The sequence below is a fragment of the Quercus robur genome, chromosome 5 (assembly GCF_932294415.1).
Source record: "Quercus robur chromosome 5, dhQueRobu3.1, whole genome shotgun sequence".
NCBI classification, from domain to species: domain Eukaryota; kingdom Viridiplantae; phylum Streptophyta; class Magnoliopsida; order Fagales; family Fagaceae; genus Quercus; species Quercus robur.
The window spans coordinates 32,781,606-32,795,076 of NC_065538.1; the positions used below are offsets into that span (position 1 = coordinate 32,781,606).

General features: G+C 52.6%; 38 non-coding genes across 38 annotated transcripts; all 38 read right to left on the bottom strand.

Annotated features, from left to right (window-relative positions):
• Nucleotides 1-115: 115 nt before the first annotated feature.
• On the bottom strand, nucleotides 116-234 carry LOC126732217 (5S ribosomal RNA). Its single transcript, XR_007659397.1, has one exon. It is a non-coding gene; the product is annotated as a 5S ribosomal RNA (ribosomal RNA).
• Nucleotides 235-471: 237 nt separating this feature from the next.
• On the bottom strand, nucleotides 472-590 carry LOC126730809 (5S ribosomal RNA). The gene has a single exon (XR_007658073.1). It is a non-coding gene; the product is annotated as a 5S ribosomal RNA (ribosomal RNA).
• Nucleotides 591-827: 237 nt separating this feature from the next.
• LOC126731698 (5S ribosomal RNA) lies at nucleotides 828-946 on the bottom strand. The gene has a single exon (XR_007658940.1). It is a non-coding gene; the product is annotated as a 5S ribosomal RNA (ribosomal RNA).
• A 237-nt stretch (nucleotides 947-1,183) lies between these two features.
• On the bottom strand, nucleotides 1,184-1,302 carry LOC126730741 (5S ribosomal RNA). Its single transcript, XR_007658004.1, has one exon. It is a non-coding gene; the product is annotated as a 5S ribosomal RNA (ribosomal RNA).
• A 237-nt stretch (nucleotides 1,303-1,539) lies between these two features.
• Nucleotides 1,540-1,658, bottom strand: LOC126732218 (5S ribosomal RNA). The gene has a single exon (XR_007659398.1). It is a non-coding gene; the product is annotated as a 5S ribosomal RNA (ribosomal RNA).
• A 236-nt stretch (nucleotides 1,659-1,894) lies between these two features.
• Nucleotides 1,895-2,013, bottom strand: LOC126732219 (5S ribosomal RNA). Its single transcript, XR_007659399.1, has one exon. It is a non-coding gene; the product is annotated as a 5S ribosomal RNA (ribosomal RNA).
• A 235-nt stretch (nucleotides 2,014-2,248) lies between these two features.
• LOC126732220 (5S ribosomal RNA) lies at nucleotides 2,249-2,367 on the bottom strand. The gene has a single exon (XR_007659400.1). It is a non-coding gene; the product is annotated as a 5S ribosomal RNA (ribosomal RNA).
• Nucleotides 2,368-2,603: 236 nt separating this feature from the next.
• Nucleotides 2,604-2,722, bottom strand: LOC126732222 (5S ribosomal RNA). The gene has a single exon (XR_007659402.1). It is a non-coding gene; the product is annotated as a 5S ribosomal RNA (ribosomal RNA).
• Nucleotides 2,723-2,959: 237 nt separating this feature from the next.
• Nucleotides 2,960-3,078, bottom strand: LOC126732223 (5S ribosomal RNA). The gene has a single exon (XR_007659403.1). It is a non-coding gene; the product is annotated as a 5S ribosomal RNA (ribosomal RNA).
• A 236-nt stretch (nucleotides 3,079-3,314) lies between these two features.
• Nucleotides 3,315-3,433, bottom strand: LOC126731711 (5S ribosomal RNA). The gene has a single exon (XR_007658953.1). It is a non-coding gene; the product is annotated as a 5S ribosomal RNA (ribosomal RNA).
• A 237-nt stretch (nucleotides 3,434-3,670) lies between these two features.
• On the bottom strand, nucleotides 3,671-3,789 carry LOC126732224 (5S ribosomal RNA). The gene has a single exon (XR_007659404.1). It is a non-coding gene; the product is annotated as a 5S ribosomal RNA (ribosomal RNA).
• A 237-nt stretch (nucleotides 3,790-4,026) lies between these two features.
• LOC126730810 (5S ribosomal RNA) lies at nucleotides 4,027-4,145 on the bottom strand. Its single transcript, XR_007658074.1, has one exon. It is a non-coding gene; the product is annotated as a 5S ribosomal RNA (ribosomal RNA).
• A 237-nt stretch (nucleotides 4,146-4,382) lies between these two features.
• Nucleotides 4,383-4,501, bottom strand: LOC126731265 (5S ribosomal RNA). Its single transcript, XR_007658517.1, has one exon. It is a non-coding gene; the product is annotated as a 5S ribosomal RNA (ribosomal RNA).
• A 237-nt stretch (nucleotides 4,502-4,738) lies between these two features.
• LOC126730742 (5S ribosomal RNA) lies at nucleotides 4,739-4,857 on the bottom strand. Its single transcript, XR_007658005.1, has one exon. It is a non-coding gene; the product is annotated as a 5S ribosomal RNA (ribosomal RNA).
• A 237-nt stretch (nucleotides 4,858-5,094) lies between these two features.
• On the bottom strand, nucleotides 5,095-5,213 carry LOC126732225 (5S ribosomal RNA). Its single transcript, XR_007659405.1, has one exon. It is a non-coding gene; the product is annotated as a 5S ribosomal RNA (ribosomal RNA).
• A 236-nt stretch (nucleotides 5,214-5,449) lies between these two features.
• Nucleotides 5,450-5,568, bottom strand: LOC126732226 (5S ribosomal RNA). Its single transcript, XR_007659406.1, has one exon. It is a non-coding gene; the product is annotated as a 5S ribosomal RNA (ribosomal RNA).
• Nucleotides 5,569-5,805: 237 nt separating this feature from the next.
• LOC126732228 (5S ribosomal RNA) lies at nucleotides 5,806-5,924 on the bottom strand. Its single transcript, XR_007659408.1, has one exon. It is a non-coding gene; the product is annotated as a 5S ribosomal RNA (ribosomal RNA).
• A 236-nt stretch (nucleotides 5,925-6,160) lies between these two features.
• LOC126730765 (5S ribosomal RNA) lies at nucleotides 6,161-6,279 on the bottom strand. Its single transcript, XR_007658028.1, has one exon. It is a non-coding gene; the product is annotated as a 5S ribosomal RNA (ribosomal RNA).
• Nucleotides 6,280-6,516: 237 nt separating this feature from the next.
• LOC126732229 (5S ribosomal RNA) lies at nucleotides 6,517-6,635 on the bottom strand. The gene has a single exon (XR_007659409.1). It is a non-coding gene; the product is annotated as a 5S ribosomal RNA (ribosomal RNA).
• Nucleotides 6,636-6,872: 237 nt separating this feature from the next.
• LOC126730811 (5S ribosomal RNA) lies at nucleotides 6,873-6,991 on the bottom strand. The gene has a single exon (XR_007658075.1). It is a non-coding gene; the product is annotated as a 5S ribosomal RNA (ribosomal RNA).
• Nucleotides 6,992-7,228: 237 nt separating this feature from the next.
• On the bottom strand, nucleotides 7,229-7,347 carry LOC126731571 (5S ribosomal RNA). The gene has a single exon (XR_007658816.1). It is a non-coding gene; the product is annotated as a 5S ribosomal RNA (ribosomal RNA).
• A 237-nt stretch (nucleotides 7,348-7,584) lies between these two features.
• On the bottom strand, nucleotides 7,585-7,703 carry LOC126730743 (5S ribosomal RNA). The gene has a single exon (XR_007658006.1). It is a non-coding gene; the product is annotated as a 5S ribosomal RNA (ribosomal RNA).
• A 237-nt stretch (nucleotides 7,704-7,940) lies between these two features.
• On the bottom strand, nucleotides 7,941-8,059 carry LOC126732230 (5S ribosomal RNA). The gene has a single exon (XR_007659410.1). It is a non-coding gene; the product is annotated as a 5S ribosomal RNA (ribosomal RNA).
• A 236-nt stretch (nucleotides 8,060-8,295) lies between these two features.
• LOC126731776 (5S ribosomal RNA) lies at nucleotides 8,296-8,414 on the bottom strand. The gene has a single exon (XR_007659017.1). It is a non-coding gene; the product is annotated as a 5S ribosomal RNA (ribosomal RNA).
• A 237-nt stretch (nucleotides 8,415-8,651) lies between these two features.
• On the bottom strand, nucleotides 8,652-8,770 carry LOC126732231 (5S ribosomal RNA). The gene has a single exon (XR_007659411.1). It is a non-coding gene; the product is annotated as a 5S ribosomal RNA (ribosomal RNA).
• Nucleotides 8,771-9,007: 237 nt separating this feature from the next.
• LOC126730812 (5S ribosomal RNA) lies at nucleotides 9,008-9,126 on the bottom strand. Its single transcript, XR_007658076.1, has one exon. It is a non-coding gene; the product is annotated as a 5S ribosomal RNA (ribosomal RNA).
• A 237-nt stretch (nucleotides 9,127-9,363) lies between these two features.
• LOC126731568 (5S ribosomal RNA) lies at nucleotides 9,364-9,482 on the bottom strand. Its single transcript, XR_007658813.1, has one exon. It is a non-coding gene; the product is annotated as a 5S ribosomal RNA (ribosomal RNA).
• Nucleotides 9,483-9,719: 237 nt separating this feature from the next.
• Nucleotides 9,720-9,838, bottom strand: LOC126730744 (5S ribosomal RNA). The gene has a single exon (XR_007658007.1). It is a non-coding gene; the product is annotated as a 5S ribosomal RNA (ribosomal RNA).
• Nucleotides 9,839-10,075: 237 nt separating this feature from the next.
• On the bottom strand, nucleotides 10,076-10,194 carry LOC126732233 (5S ribosomal RNA). The gene has a single exon (XR_007659412.1). It is a non-coding gene; the product is annotated as a 5S ribosomal RNA (ribosomal RNA).
• Nucleotides 10,195-10,430: 236 nt separating this feature from the next.
• On the bottom strand, nucleotides 10,431-10,549 carry LOC126732235 (5S ribosomal RNA). Its single transcript, XR_007659414.1, has one exon. It is a non-coding gene; the product is annotated as a 5S ribosomal RNA (ribosomal RNA).
• A 237-nt stretch (nucleotides 10,550-10,786) lies between these two features.
• Nucleotides 10,787-10,905, bottom strand: LOC126732236 (5S ribosomal RNA). The gene has a single exon (XR_007659415.1). It is a non-coding gene; the product is annotated as a 5S ribosomal RNA (ribosomal RNA).
• Nucleotides 10,906-11,141: 236 nt separating this feature from the next.
• LOC126732237 (5S ribosomal RNA) lies at nucleotides 11,142-11,260 on the bottom strand. The gene has a single exon (XR_007659416.1). It is a non-coding gene; the product is annotated as a 5S ribosomal RNA (ribosomal RNA).
• A 237-nt stretch (nucleotides 11,261-11,497) lies between these two features.
• Nucleotides 11,498-11,616, bottom strand: LOC126732238 (5S ribosomal RNA). The gene has a single exon (XR_007659417.1). It is a non-coding gene; the product is annotated as a 5S ribosomal RNA (ribosomal RNA).
• Nucleotides 11,617-11,852: 236 nt separating this feature from the next.
• Nucleotides 11,853-11,971, bottom strand: LOC126730766 (5S ribosomal RNA). Its single transcript, XR_007658029.1, has one exon. It is a non-coding gene; the product is annotated as a 5S ribosomal RNA (ribosomal RNA).
• Nucleotides 11,972-12,208: 237 nt separating this feature from the next.
• Nucleotides 12,209-12,327, bottom strand: LOC126732239 (5S ribosomal RNA). Its single transcript, XR_007659418.1, has one exon. It is a non-coding gene; the product is annotated as a 5S ribosomal RNA (ribosomal RNA).
• Nucleotides 12,328-12,564: 237 nt separating this feature from the next.
• On the bottom strand, nucleotides 12,565-12,683 carry LOC126730813 (5S ribosomal RNA). Its single transcript, XR_007658077.1, has one exon. It is a non-coding gene; the product is annotated as a 5S ribosomal RNA (ribosomal RNA).
• Nucleotides 12,684-12,920: 237 nt separating this feature from the next.
• Nucleotides 12,921-13,039, bottom strand: LOC126731266 (5S ribosomal RNA). Its single transcript, XR_007658518.1, has one exon. It is a non-coding gene; the product is annotated as a 5S ribosomal RNA (ribosomal RNA).
• Nucleotides 13,040-13,276: 237 nt separating this feature from the next.
• LOC126730745 (5S ribosomal RNA) lies at nucleotides 13,277-13,395 on the bottom strand. The gene has a single exon (XR_007658008.1). It is a non-coding gene; the product is annotated as a 5S ribosomal RNA (ribosomal RNA).
• Between the last annotated feature and the right edge of the window lie 76 nt (nucleotides 13,396-13,471).

The window sequence follows — 13,471 nt, forward strand, 5'->3', positions numbered from 1 at the left end:
TCAGCGGCTCGTATTTTTGGCCTGGGGCAGACTAAGCCTACGAAGCGAGCGTGCTGGACCGCCGTAAACGGTAAGCCCGGCGACAAAAAAAAAAAAAAATCCGAAGAAAAAGAGAGGGGTGCAACACGAGGACTTCCCAGGAGGTCACCCATCCTAGTACTACTCTCGCCCAAACACGCTTAACTGCGGAGTTCTGATGGGATCCGGTGCATTAGTGTTGGTATGATCGCACCCATCAGCATAAGCGCGTTAAATCCTTATAAAGGATCCGAATGCAGCGATGCACTCTAACACCAGGGAGCTGCAGCCCGAGGGCATTTCCAGATCGCCGCCACCAAATTAGCACCCAAAACGAGTTCAGCGGCTCGTATTTTTGGCCTGGGGCAGACTAAGCCTACGAAGCGAGCGTGCTGGACCGCCGTAAACGGTAAGCCCGGCGACAAAAAAAAAAAAAATCCGAAGAAAAAGAGAGGGGTGCAACACGAGGACTTCCCTGGAGGTCACCCATCCTAGTACTACTCTCGCCCAAACACGCTTAACTGCGGAGTTCTGATGGGATCCGGTGTATTAGTGTTGGTATGATCGCACCCATCAGCATAAGCGCGTTAAATCCTTATAAGGGATCCGAATGCAGCGATGCACTCTAACACCAGGGAGCTGCAGCCCGAGGGCATTTCCAGATCGCCGCCACCAAATTAGCACCCAAAACGAGTTCAGCGGCTCGTATTTTTGGCCTGGGGCAGACTAAGCCTACGAAGCGAGCGTGCTGGACCGCCGTAAACGGTAAGCCCGGCGACAAAAAAAAAAAAAATCCGAAGAAAAAGAGAGGGGTGCAACACGAGGACTTCCCAGGAGGTCACCCATCCTAGTACTACTCTCGCCCAACCACGCTTACCTGCGGAGTTCTGATGGGATCCGGTGCATTAGTGTTGGTATGATCGCACCCATCAGCATAAGCGCGTTAAATCCTTATAAAGGATCCGAATGCAGCGATGCACTCTAACACCAGGGAGCTGCAGCCCGAGGGCATTTCCAGATCGCCGCCACCAAATTAGCACCCAAAACGAGATCAGCGGCTCGTATTTTTGGCCTGGGGCAGACTAAGCCTACGAAGCGAGCGTGCTGGACCGCCGTAAACGGTAAGCCCGGCGACAAAAAAAAAAAAAATCCGAAGAAAAAGAGAGGGGTGCAACACGAGGACTTCCCTGGAGGTCACCCATCCTAGTACTACTCTCGCCCAAACACGCTTAACTGCGGAGTTCTGATGGGATCCGGTGCATTAGTGTTGGTATGATCGCACCCATCAGCATAAGCGCGTTAAATCCTTATAAAGGATCCGAATGCAGCGATGCACTCTAACACCAGGGAGCTGCAGCCCGAGGGCATTTCCAGATCGCCGCCACCAAATTAGCACCCAAAACGAGATCAGCGGCTCGTATTTTTGGCCTGGGGCAGACTAAGCCTACGAAGCGAGCGTGCTGGACCGCCGTAAACGGTAAGCCCGGCGACAAAAAAAAAAAAAATCCGAAGAAAAAGAGAGGGGTGCAACACGAGGACTTCCCAGGAGGTCACCCATCCTAGTACTACTCTCGCCCAAACACGCTTAACTGCGGAGTTCTGATGGGATCCGGTGCATTAGTGTTGGTATGATCGCACCCATCAGCATAAGCGCGTTAAATCCTTATAAAGGATCCGAATGCAGCGATGCACTCTAACACCAGGGAGCTGCAGCCCGAGGGCATTTCCAGATCGCCGCCACCAAATTAGCACCCAAAACGAGTTCAGCGGCTCGTATTTTTGGCCTGGGGCAGACTAAGCCTACGAAGCGAGCGTGCTGGACCGCCGTAAACGGTAAGCCCGGCGACAAAAAAAAAAAAATCCCAAGAAAAAGAGGGGGGTGCAACACGAGGACTTCCCAGGAGGTCACCCATCCTAGTACTACTCTCGCCCAAACACGCTTAACTGCGGAGTTCTGATGGGATCCGGTGCATTAGTGTTGGTATGATCGCACCCATCAGCATAAGCGCGTTAAATCCTTATAAAGGATCCGAATGCAGCGATGCACTCTAACACCAGGGAGTAGCAGCCCGAGGGCATTTCCAGATCGTCGCCACCAAATTAGCACCCAAAACGAGATCAGCGGCTCGTATTTTTGGCCTGGGGCAGACTAAGCCTACGAAGCGAGCGTGCTGGACCGCCGTAAACGGTAAGCCCGGCGAAAAAAAAAAAAAATCCGAAGAAAAAGAGAGGGGTGCAACACGAGGACTTCCCAGGAGGTCACCCATCCTAGTACTACTCTCGCCCAAACACGCTTAACTGCGGAGTTCTGATGGGATCCGGTGCATTAGTGTTGGTATGATCGCACCCATCAGCATAAGCGCGTTAAATCCTTATAAAGGATCCGAATGCAGCGATGCACTCTAACACCAGGGAGCTGCAGCCCGAGGGCATTTCCAGATCGCCGCCACCAAATTAGCACCCAAAACGAGTTCAGCGGCTCGTATTTTTGGCCTGGGGCAGACTAAGCCTACGAAGCGAGCGTGCTGGACCGCCGTAAACGGTAAGCCCGGCGACAAAAAAAAAAAAATCCGAAGAAAAAGAGGGGGGTGCAACACGAGGACTTCCCAGGAGGTCACCCATCCTAGTACTACTCTCGCCCAAACACGCTTAACTGCGGAGTTCTGATGGGATCCGGTGCATTAGTGTTGGTATGATCGCACCCATCAGCATAAGCGCGTTAAATCCTTATAAAGGATCCGAATGCAGCGATGCACTCTAACACCAGGGAGCAGCAGCCCGAGGGCATTTCCAGATCGCCGCCACCAAATTAGCACCCAAAACGAGATCAGCGGCTCGTATTTTTGGCCTGGGGCAGACTAAGCCTACGAAGCGAGCGTGCTGGACCGCCGTAAACGGTAAGCCCGGCGACAAAAAAAAAAAAAATCCGAAGAAAAAGAGAGGGGTGCAACACGAGGACTTCCCAGGAGGTCACCCATCCTAGTACTACTCTCGCCCAAACACGCTTAACTGCGGAGTTCTGATGGGATCCGGTGCATTAGTGTTGGTATGATCGCACCCATCAGCATAAGCGCGTTAAATCCTTATAAAGGATCTGAATGCAGCGATGCACTCTAACACCAGGGAGCTGCAGCCCGAGGGCATTTCCAGATCGCCGCCACCAAATTAGCACCCAAAACGAGTTCAGCGGCTCGTATTTTTGGCCTGGGGCAGACTAAGCCTACGAAGCGAGCGTGCTGGACCGCCGTAAACGGTAAGCCCGGCGACCAAAAAAAAAAAATCCGAAGAAAAAGAGAGGGGTGCAACACGAGGACTTCCCAGGAGGTCACCCATCCTAGTACTACTCTCTTCCAAACACGCTTAACTGCGGAGTTCTGATGGGATCCGGTGCATTAGTGTTGGTATGATCGCACCCATCAGCATAAGCGCGTTAAATCCTTATAAAGGATCCGAATGCAGCGATGCACTCTAACACCAGGGAGCTGCAGCCCGAGGGCATTTCCAGATCGCCGCCACCAAATTAGCACCCAAAACGAGATCAGCGGCTCGTATTTTTGGCCTGGGGCAGACTAAGCCTACGAAGCGAGCGTGCTGGACCGCCGTAAACGGTAAGCCCGGCGACAAAAAAAAAAAAAATCCGAAGAAAAAGAGAGGGGTGCAACACGAGGACTTCCCAGGAGGTCACCCATCCTAGTACTACTCTCGCCCAAACACGCTTAACTGCGGAGTTCTGATGGGATCCGGTGCATTAGTGTTGGTATGATCGCACCCATCAGCATAAGCGCGTTAAATCCTTATAAAGGATCCGAATGCAGCGATGCACTCTAACACCAGGGAGCTGCAGCCCGAGGGCATTTCCAGATCGCCGCCACCAAATTAGCACCCAAAACGAGTTCAGCGGCTCGTATTTTTGGCCTGGGGCAGACTAAGCCTACGAAGCGAGCGTGCTGGACCGCCGTAAACGGTAAGCCCGGCGACAAAAAAAAAAAAGATCCGAAGAAAAAGAGAGGGGTGCAACACGAGGACTTCCCTGGAGGTCACCCATCCTAGTACTACTCTCGCCCAAACACGCTTAACTGCGGAGTTCTGATGGGATCCGGTGTATTAGTGTTGGTATGATCGCACCCATCAGCATAAGCGCGTTAAATCCTTATAAGGGATCCGAATGCAGCGATGCACTCTAACACCAGGGAGCTGCAGCCCGAGGGCATTTCCAGATCGCCGCCACCAAATTAGCACCCAAAACGAGTTCAGCGGCTCGTATTTTTGGCCTGGGGCAGACTAAGCCTACGAAGCGAGCGTGCTGGACCGCCGTAAACGGTAAGCCCGGCGACAAAAAAAAAAAAAATCCGAAGAAAAAGAGAGGGGTGCAACACGAGGACTTCCCAGGAGGTCACCCATCCTAGTACTACTCTCGCCCAAACACGCTTACCTGCGGAGTTCTGATGGGATCCGGTGCATTAGTGTTGGTATGATCGCACCCATCAGCATAAGCGCGTTAAATCCTTATAAAGGATCCGAATGCAGCGATGCACTCTAACACCAGGGAGCTGCAGCCCGAGGGCATTTCCAGATCGCCGCCACCAAATTAGCACCCAAAACGAGATCAGCGGCTCGTATTTTTGGCCTGGGGCAGACTAAGCCTACGAAGCGAGCGTGCTGGACCGCCGTAAACGGTAAGCCCGGCGACAAAAAAAAAAAAAATCCGAAGAAAAAGAGAGGGGTGCAACACGAGGACTTCCCTGGAGGTCACCCATCCTAGTACTACTCTCGCCCAAACACGCTTAACTGCGGAGTTCTGATGGGATCCGGTGCATTAGTGTTGGTATGATCGCACCCATCAGCATAAGCGCGTTAAATCCTTATAAAGGATCCGAATGCAGCGATGCACTCTAACACCAGGGAGCTGCAGCCCGAGGGCATTTCCAGATCGCCGCCACCAAATTAGCACCCAAAACGAGATCAGCGGCTCGTATTTTTGGCCTGGGGCAGACTAAGCCTACGAAGCGAGCGTGCTGGACCGCCGTAAACGGTAAGCCCGGCGACAAAAAAAAAAAAAATCCGAAGAAAAAGAGAGGGGTGCAACACGAGGACTTCCCAGGAGGTCACCCATCCTAGTACTACTCTCGCCCAAACACGCTTAACTGCGGAGTTCTGATGGGATCCGGTGCATTAGTGTTGGTATGATCGCACCCATCAGCATAAGCGCGTTAAATCCTTATAAAGGATCCGAATGCAGCGATGCACTCTAACACCAGGGAGCTGCAGCCCGAGGGCATTTCCAGATCGCCGCCACCAAATTAGCACCCAAAACGAGTTCAGCGGCTCGTATTTTTGGCCTGGGGCAGACTAAGCCTACGAAGCGAGCGTGCTGGACCGCCGTAAACGGTAAGCCCGGCGACAAAAAAAAAAAAATCCGGAGAAAAAGAGGGGGGTGCAACACGAGGACTTCCCAGGAGGTCACCCATCCTAGTACTACTCTCGCCCAAACACGCTTAACTGCGGAGTTCTGATGGGATCCGGTGCATTAGTGTTGGTATGATCGCACCCATCAGCATAAGCGCGTTAAATCCTTATAAAGGATCCGAATGCAGCGATGCACTCTAACACCAGGGAGCAGCAGCCCGAGGGCATTTCCAGATCGCCGCCACCAAATTAGCACCCAAAACGAGATCAGCGGCTCGTATTTTTGGCCTGGGGCAGACTAAGCCTACGAAGCGAGCGTGCTGGACCGCCGTAAACGGTAAGCCCGGCGACAAAAAAAAAAAAAATCCGAAGAAAAAGAGAGGGGTGCAACACGAGGACTTCCCAGGAGGTCACCCATCCTAGTACTACTCTCGCCCAAACACGCTTAACTGCGGAGTTCTGATGGGATCCGGTGCATTAGTGTTGGTATGATCGCACCCATCAGCATAAGCGCGTTAAATCCTTATAAAGGATCCGAATGCAGCGATGCACTCTAACACCAGGGAGCTGCAGCCCGAGGGCATTTCCAGATCGCCGCCACCAAATTAGCACCCAAAACGAGTTCAGCGGCTCGTATTTTTGGCCTGGGGCAGACTAAGCCTACGAAGCGAGCGTGCTGGACCGCCGTAAACGATAAGCCCGGCGACCAAAAAAAAAAAATCCGAAGAAAAAGAGAGGGGTGCAACACGAGGACTTCCCAGGAGGTCACCCATCCTAGTACTACTCTCGTCCAAACACGCTTAACTGCGGAGTTCTGATGGGATCCGGTGCATTAGTGTTGGTATGATCGCACCCATCAGCATAAGCGCGTTAAATCCTTATAAAGGATCCGAATGCAGCGATGCACTCTAACACCAGGGAGCTGCAGCCCGAGGGCATTTCCAGATCGCCGCCACCAAATTAGCACCCAAAACGAGATCAGCGGCTCGTATTTTTGGCCTGGGGCAGACTAAGCCTACGAAGCGAGCGTGCTGGACCGCCGTAAACGGTAAGCCCGGCGACAAAAAAAAAAAAAATCCGAAGAAAAAGAGAGGGGTGCAACACGAGGACTTCCCAGGAGGTCACCCATCCTAGTACTACTCTCGCCCAAACACGCTTAACTGCGGAGTTCTGATGGGATCCGGTGCATTAGTGTTGGTATGATCGCACCCATCAGCATAAGCGCGTTAAATCCTTATAAAGGATCCGAATGCAGCGATGCACTCTAACACCAGGGAGCTGCAGCCCGAGGGCATTTCCAGATCGCCGCCACCAAATTAGCACCCAAAACGAGTTCAGCGGCTCGTATTTTTGGCCTGGGGCAGACTAAGCCTACGAAGCGAGCGTGCTGGACCGCCGTAAACGGTAAGCCCGGCGACAAAAAAAAAAAAAATCCGAAGAAAAAGAGAGGGGTGCAACACGAGGACTTCCCTGGAGGTCACCCATCCTAGTACTACTCTCGCCCAAACACGCTTAACTGCGGAGTTCTGATGGGATCCGGTGTATTAGTGTTGGTATGATCGCACCCATCAGCATAAGCGCGTTAAATCCTTATAAGGGATCCGAATGCAGCGATGCACTCTAACACCAGGGAGCTGCAGCCCGAGGGCATTTCCAGATCGCCGCCACCAAATTAGCACCCAAAACGAGTTCAGCGGCTCGTATTTTTGGCCTGGGGCAGACTAAGCCTACGAAGCGAGCGTGCTGGACCGCCGTAAACGGTAAGCCCGGCGACAAAAAAAAAAAAAATCCGAAGAAAAAGAGAGGGGTGCAACACGAGGACTTCCCAGGAGGTCACCCATCCTAGTACTACTCTCGCCCACACACGCTTACCTGCGGAGTTCTGATGGGATCCGGTGCATTAGTGTTGGTATGATCGCACCCATCAGCATAAGCGCGTTAAATCCTTATAAAGGATCCGAATGCAGCGATGCACTCTAACACCAGGGAGCTGCAGCCCGAGGGCATTTCCAGATCGCCGCCACCAAATTAGCACCCAAAACGAGATCAGCGGCTCGTATTTTTGGCCTGGGGCAGACTAAGCCTACGAAGCGAGCGTGCTGGACCGCCGTAAACGGTAAGCCCGGCGACAAAAAAAAAAAAAATCCGAAGAAAAAGAGAGGGGTGCAACACGAGGACTTCCCTGGAGGTCACCCATCCTAGTACTACTCTCGCCCAAACACGCTTAACTGCGGAGTTCTGATGGGATCCGGTGCATTAGTGTTGGTATGATCGCACCCATCAGCATAAGCGCGTTAAATCCTTATAAAGGATCCGAATGCAGCGATGCACTCTAACACCAGGGAGCTGCAGCCCGAGGGCATTTCCAGATCGCCGCCACCAAATTAGCACCCAAAACGAGATCAGCGGCTCGTATTTTTGGCCTGGGGCAGACTAAGCCTACGAAGCGAGCGTGCTGGACCGCCGTAAACGGTAAGCCCGGCGACAAAAAAAAAAAAAATCCGAAGAAAAAGAGAGGGGTGCAACACGAGGACTTCCCAGGAGGTCACCCATCCTAGTACTACTCTCGCCCAAACACGCTTAACTGCGGAGTTCTGATGGGATCCGGTGCATTAGTGTTGGTATGATCGCACCCATCAGCATAAGCGCGTTAAATCCTTATAAAGGATCCGAATGCAGCGATGCACTCTAACACCAGGGAGCTGCAGCCCGAGGGCATTTCCAGATCGCCGCCACCAAATTAGCACCCAAAACGAGTTCAGCGGCTCGTATTTTTGGCCTGGGGCAGACTAAGCCTACGAAGCGAGCGTGCTGGACCGCCGTAAACGATAAGCCCGGCGACCAAAAAAAAAAAATCCGAAGAAAAAGAGAGGGGTGCAACACGAGGACTTCCCAGGAGGTCACCCATCCTAGTACTACTCTCGTCCCAACAGGCTTAACTGCGGAGTTCTGATGGGATCCGGTGCATTAGTGTTGGTATGATCGCACCCATCAGCATAAGCGCGTTAAATCCTTATAAAGGATCCGAATGCAGCGATGCACTCTAACACCAGGGAGCTGCAGCCCGAGGGCATTTCCAGATCGCCGCCACCAAATTAGCACCCAAAACGAGATCAGCGGCTCGTATTTTTGGCCTGGGGCAGACTAAGCCTACGAAGCGAGCGTGCTGGACCGCCGTAAACGGTAAGCCCGGCGACAAAAAAAAAAAAAATCCGAAGAAAAAGAGAGGGGTGCAACACGAGGACTTCCCAGGAGGTCACCCATCCTAGTACTACTCTCGCCCAAACACGCTTAACTGCGGAGTTCTGATGGGATCCGGTGCATTAGTGTTGGTATGATCGCACCCATCAGCATAAGCGCGTTAAATCCTTATAAAGGATCCGAATGCAGCGATGCACTCTAACACCAGGGAGCTGCAGCCCGAGGGCATTTCCAGATCGCCGCCACCAAATTAGCACCCAAAACGAGTTCAGCGGCTCGTATTTTTGGCCTGGGGCAGACTAAGCCTACGAAGCGAGCGTGCTGGACCGCCGTAAACGGTAAGCCCGGCGACAAAAAAAAAAAAAATCCGAAGAAAAAGAGAGGGGTGCAACACGAGGACTTCCCTGGAGGTCACCCATCCTAGTACTACTCTCGCCCAAACACGCTTAACTGCGGAGTTCTGATGGGATCCGGTGTATTAGTGTTGGTATGATCGCACCCATCAGCATAAGCGCGTTAAATCCTTATAAGGGATCCGAATGCAGCGATGCACTCTAACACCAGGGAGCTGCAGCCCGAGGGCATTTCCAGATCGCCGCCACCAAATTAGCACCCAAAACGAGTTCAGCGGCTCGTATTTTTGGCCTGGGGCAGACTAAGCCTACGAAGCGAGCGTGCTGGACCGCCGTAAACGGTAAGCCCGGCGACAAAAAAAAAAAAAATCCGAAGAAAAAGAGAGGGGTGCAACACGAGGACTTCCCAGGAGGTCACCCATCCTAGTACTACTCTCGCCCAAACACGCTTACCTGCGGAGGTCTGATGGGATCCGGTGCATTAGTGTTGGTATGATCGCACCCATCAGCATAAGCGCGTTAAATCCTTATAAAGGATCCGAATGCAGCGATGCACTCTAACACCAGGGAGCTGCAGCCCGAGGGCATTTCCAGATCGCCGCCACCAAATTAGCACCCAAAACGAGATCAGCGGCTCGTATTTTTGGCCTGGGGCAGACTAAGCCTACGAAGCGAGCGTGCTGGACCGCCGTAAACGGTAAGCCCGGCGACAAAAAAAAAAAAAATCCGAAGAAAAAGAGAGGGGTGCAACACGAGGACTTCCCTGGAGGTCACCCATCCTAGTACTACTCTCGCCCAAACACGCTTAACTGCGGAGTTCTGATGGGATCCGGTGCATTAGTGTTGGTATGATCGCACCCATCAGCATAAGCGCGTTAAATCCTTATAAAGGATCCGAATGCAGCGATGCACTCTAACACCAGGGAGCTGCAGCCCGAGGGCATTTCCAGATCGCCGCCACCAAATTAGCACCCAAAACGAGATCAGCGGCTCGTATTTTTGGCCTGGGGCAGACTAAGCCTACGAAGCGAGCGTGCTGGACCGCCGTAAACGGTAAGTCCGGCGACAAAAAAAAAAAAAATCCGAAGAAAAAGAGAGGGGTGCAACACGAGGACTTCCCAGGAGGTCACCCATCCTAGTACTACTCTCGCCCAAACACGCTTAACTGCGGAGTTCTGATGGGATCCGGTGCATTAGTGTTGGTATGATCGCACCCATCAGCATAAGCGCGTTAAATCCTTATAAAGGATCCGAATGCAGCGATGCACTCTAACACCAGGGAGCTGCAGCCCGAGGGCATTTCCAGATCGCCGCCACCAAATTAGCACCCAAAACGAGTTCAGCGGCTCGTATTTTTGGCCTGGGGCAGACTAAGCCTACGAAGCGAGCGTGCTGGACCGCCGTAAACGGTAAGCCCGGCGACAAAAAAAAAAAAATCCAAAGAAAAAGAGGGGGGTGCAACACGAGGACTTCCCAGGAGGTCACCCATCCTAGTACTACTCTCGCCCAAACACGCTTAACTGCGGAGTTCTGATGGGATCCGGTGCATTAGTGTTGGTATGATCGCACCCATCAGCATAAGCGCGTTAAATCCTTATAAAGGATCCGAATGCAGCGATGCACTCTAACACCAGGGAGAAGCAGCCCGAGGGCATTTCCAGATCGCCGCCACCAAATTAGCACCCAAAACGAGATCAGCGGCTCGTATTTTTGGCCTGGGGCAGACTAAGCCTACGAAGCGAGCGTGCTGGACCGCCGTAAACGGTAAGCCCGGCGACAAAAAAAAAAAAAATCCGAAGAAAAAGAGAGGGGTGCAACACGAGGACTTCCCAGGAGGTCACCCATCCTAGTACTACTCTCGCCCAAACACGCTTAACTGCGGAGTTCTGATGGGATCCGGTGCATTAGTGTTGGTATGATCGCACCCATCAGCATAAGCGCGTTAAATCCTTATAAAGGATCCGAATGCAGCGATGCACTCTAACACCAGGGAGCTGCAGCCCGAGGGCATTTCCAGATCGCCGCCACCAAATTAGCACCCAAAACGAGTTCAGCGGCTCGTATTTTTGGCCTGGGGCAGACTAAGCCTACGAAGCGAGCGTGCTGGACCGCCGTAAACGGTAAGCCCGGCGACAAAAAAAAAAAAATCCGAAGAAAAAGAGGGGGGTGCAACACGAGGACTTCCCAGGAGGTCACCCATCCTAGTACTACTCTCGCCCAAACACGCTTAACTGCGGAGTTCTGATGGGATCCGGTGCATTAGTGTTGGTATGATCGCACCCATCAGCATAAGCGCGTTAAATCCTTATAAAGGATCCGAATGCAGCGATGCACTCTAACACCAGGGAGCAGCAGCCCGAGGGCATTTCCAGATCGCCGCCACCAAATTAGCACCCAAAACGAGATCAGCGGCTCGTATTTTTGGCCTGGGGCAGACTAAGCCTACGAAGCGAGCGTGCTGGACCGCCGTAAACGGTAAGCCCGGCGACAAAAAAAAAAAAAATCCGAAGAAAAAGAGAGGGGTGCAACACGAGGACTTCCCAGGAGGTCACCCATCCTAGTACTACTCTCGCCCAAACACGCTTAACTGCGGAGTTCTGATGGGATCCGGTGCATTAGTGTTGGTATGATCGCACCCATCAGCATAAGCGCGTTAAATCCTTATAAAGGATCCGAATGCAGCGATGCACTCTAACACCAGGGAGCTGCAGCCCGAGGGCATTTCCAGATCGCCGCCACCAAATTAGCACCCAAAACGAGTTCAGCGGCTCGTATTTTTGGCCTGGGGCAGACTAAGCCTACGAAGCGAGCGTGCTGGACCGCCGTAAACGATAAGCCCGGCGACCAAAAAAAAAAAATCCGAAGAAAAAGAGAGGGGTGCAACACGAGGACTTCCCAGGAGGTCACCCATCCTAGTACTACTCTCGTCCAAACACGCTTAACTGCGGAGTTCTGATGGGATCCGGTGCATTAGTGTTGGTATGATCGCACCCATCAGCATAAGCGCGTTAAATCCTTATAAAGGATCCGAATGCAGCGATGCACTCTAACACCAGGGAGCTGCAGCCCGAGGGCATTTCCAGATCGCCGCCACCAAATTAGCACCCAAAACGAGATCAGCGGCTCGTATTTTTGGCCTGGGGCAGACTAAGCCTACGAAGCGAGCGTGCTGGACCGCCGTAAACGGTAAGCCCGGCGACAAAAAAAAAAAAAATCCGAAGAAAAAGAGAGGGGTGCAACACGAGGACTTCCCAGGAGGTCACCCATCCTAGTACTACTCTCGCCCAAACACGCTTAACTGCGGAGTTCTGATGGGATCCGGTGCATTAGTGTTGGTATGATCGCACCCATCAGCATAAGCGCGTTAAATCCTTATAAAGGATCCGAATGCAGCGATGCACTCTAACACCAGGGAGCTGCAGCCCGAGGGCATTTCCAGATCGCCGCCACCAAATTAGCACCCAAAACGAGTTCAGCGGCTCGTATTTTTGGCCTGGGGCAGACTAAGCCTACGAAGCGAGCGTGCTGGACCGCCGTAAACGGTAAGCCCGGCGACAAAAAAAAAAAAAATCCGAAGAAAAAGAGAGGGGTGCAACACGAGGACTTCCCTGGAGGTCACCCATCCTAGTACTACTCTCGCCCAAACACGCTTAACTGCGGAGTTCTGATGGGATCCGGTGTATTAGTGTTGGTATGATCGCACCCATCAGCATAAGCGCGTTAAATCCTTATAAGGGATCCGAATGCAGCGATGCACTCTAACACCAGGGAGCTGCAGCCCGAGGGCATTTCCAGATCGCCGCCACCAAATTAGCACCCAAAACGAGTTCAGCGGCTCGTATTTTTGGCCTGGGGCAGACTAAGCCTACGAAGCGAGCGTGCTGGACCGCCGTAAACGGTAAGCCCGGCGACAAAAAAAAAAAAAATCCGAAGAAAAAGAGAGGGGTGCAACACGAGGACTTCCCAGGAGGTCACCCATCCTAGTACTACTCTCGCCCAAACACGCTTACCTGCGGAGTTCTGATGGGATCCGGTGCATTAGTGTTGGTATGATCGCACCCATCAGCATAAGCGCGTTAAATCCTTATAAAGGATCCGAATGCAGCGATGCACTCTAACACCAGGGAGCTGCAGCCCGAGGGCATTTCCAGATCGCCGCCACCAAATTAGCACCCAAAACGAGATCAGCGGCTCGTATTTTTGGCCTGGGGCAGACTAAGCCTACGAAGCGAGCGTGCTGGACCGCCGTAAACGGTAAGCCCGGCGACAAAAAAAAAAAAAATCCGAAGAAAAAGAGAGGGGTGCAACACGAGGACTTCCCTGGAGGTCACCCATCCTAGTACTACTCTCGCCCAAACACGCTTAACTGCGGAGTTCTGATGGGATCCGGTGCATTAGTGTTGGTATGATCGCACCCATCAGCATAAGCGCGTTAAATCCTTATAAAGGATCCGAATGCAGCGATGCACTCTAACACCAGGGAGCTGCAGCCC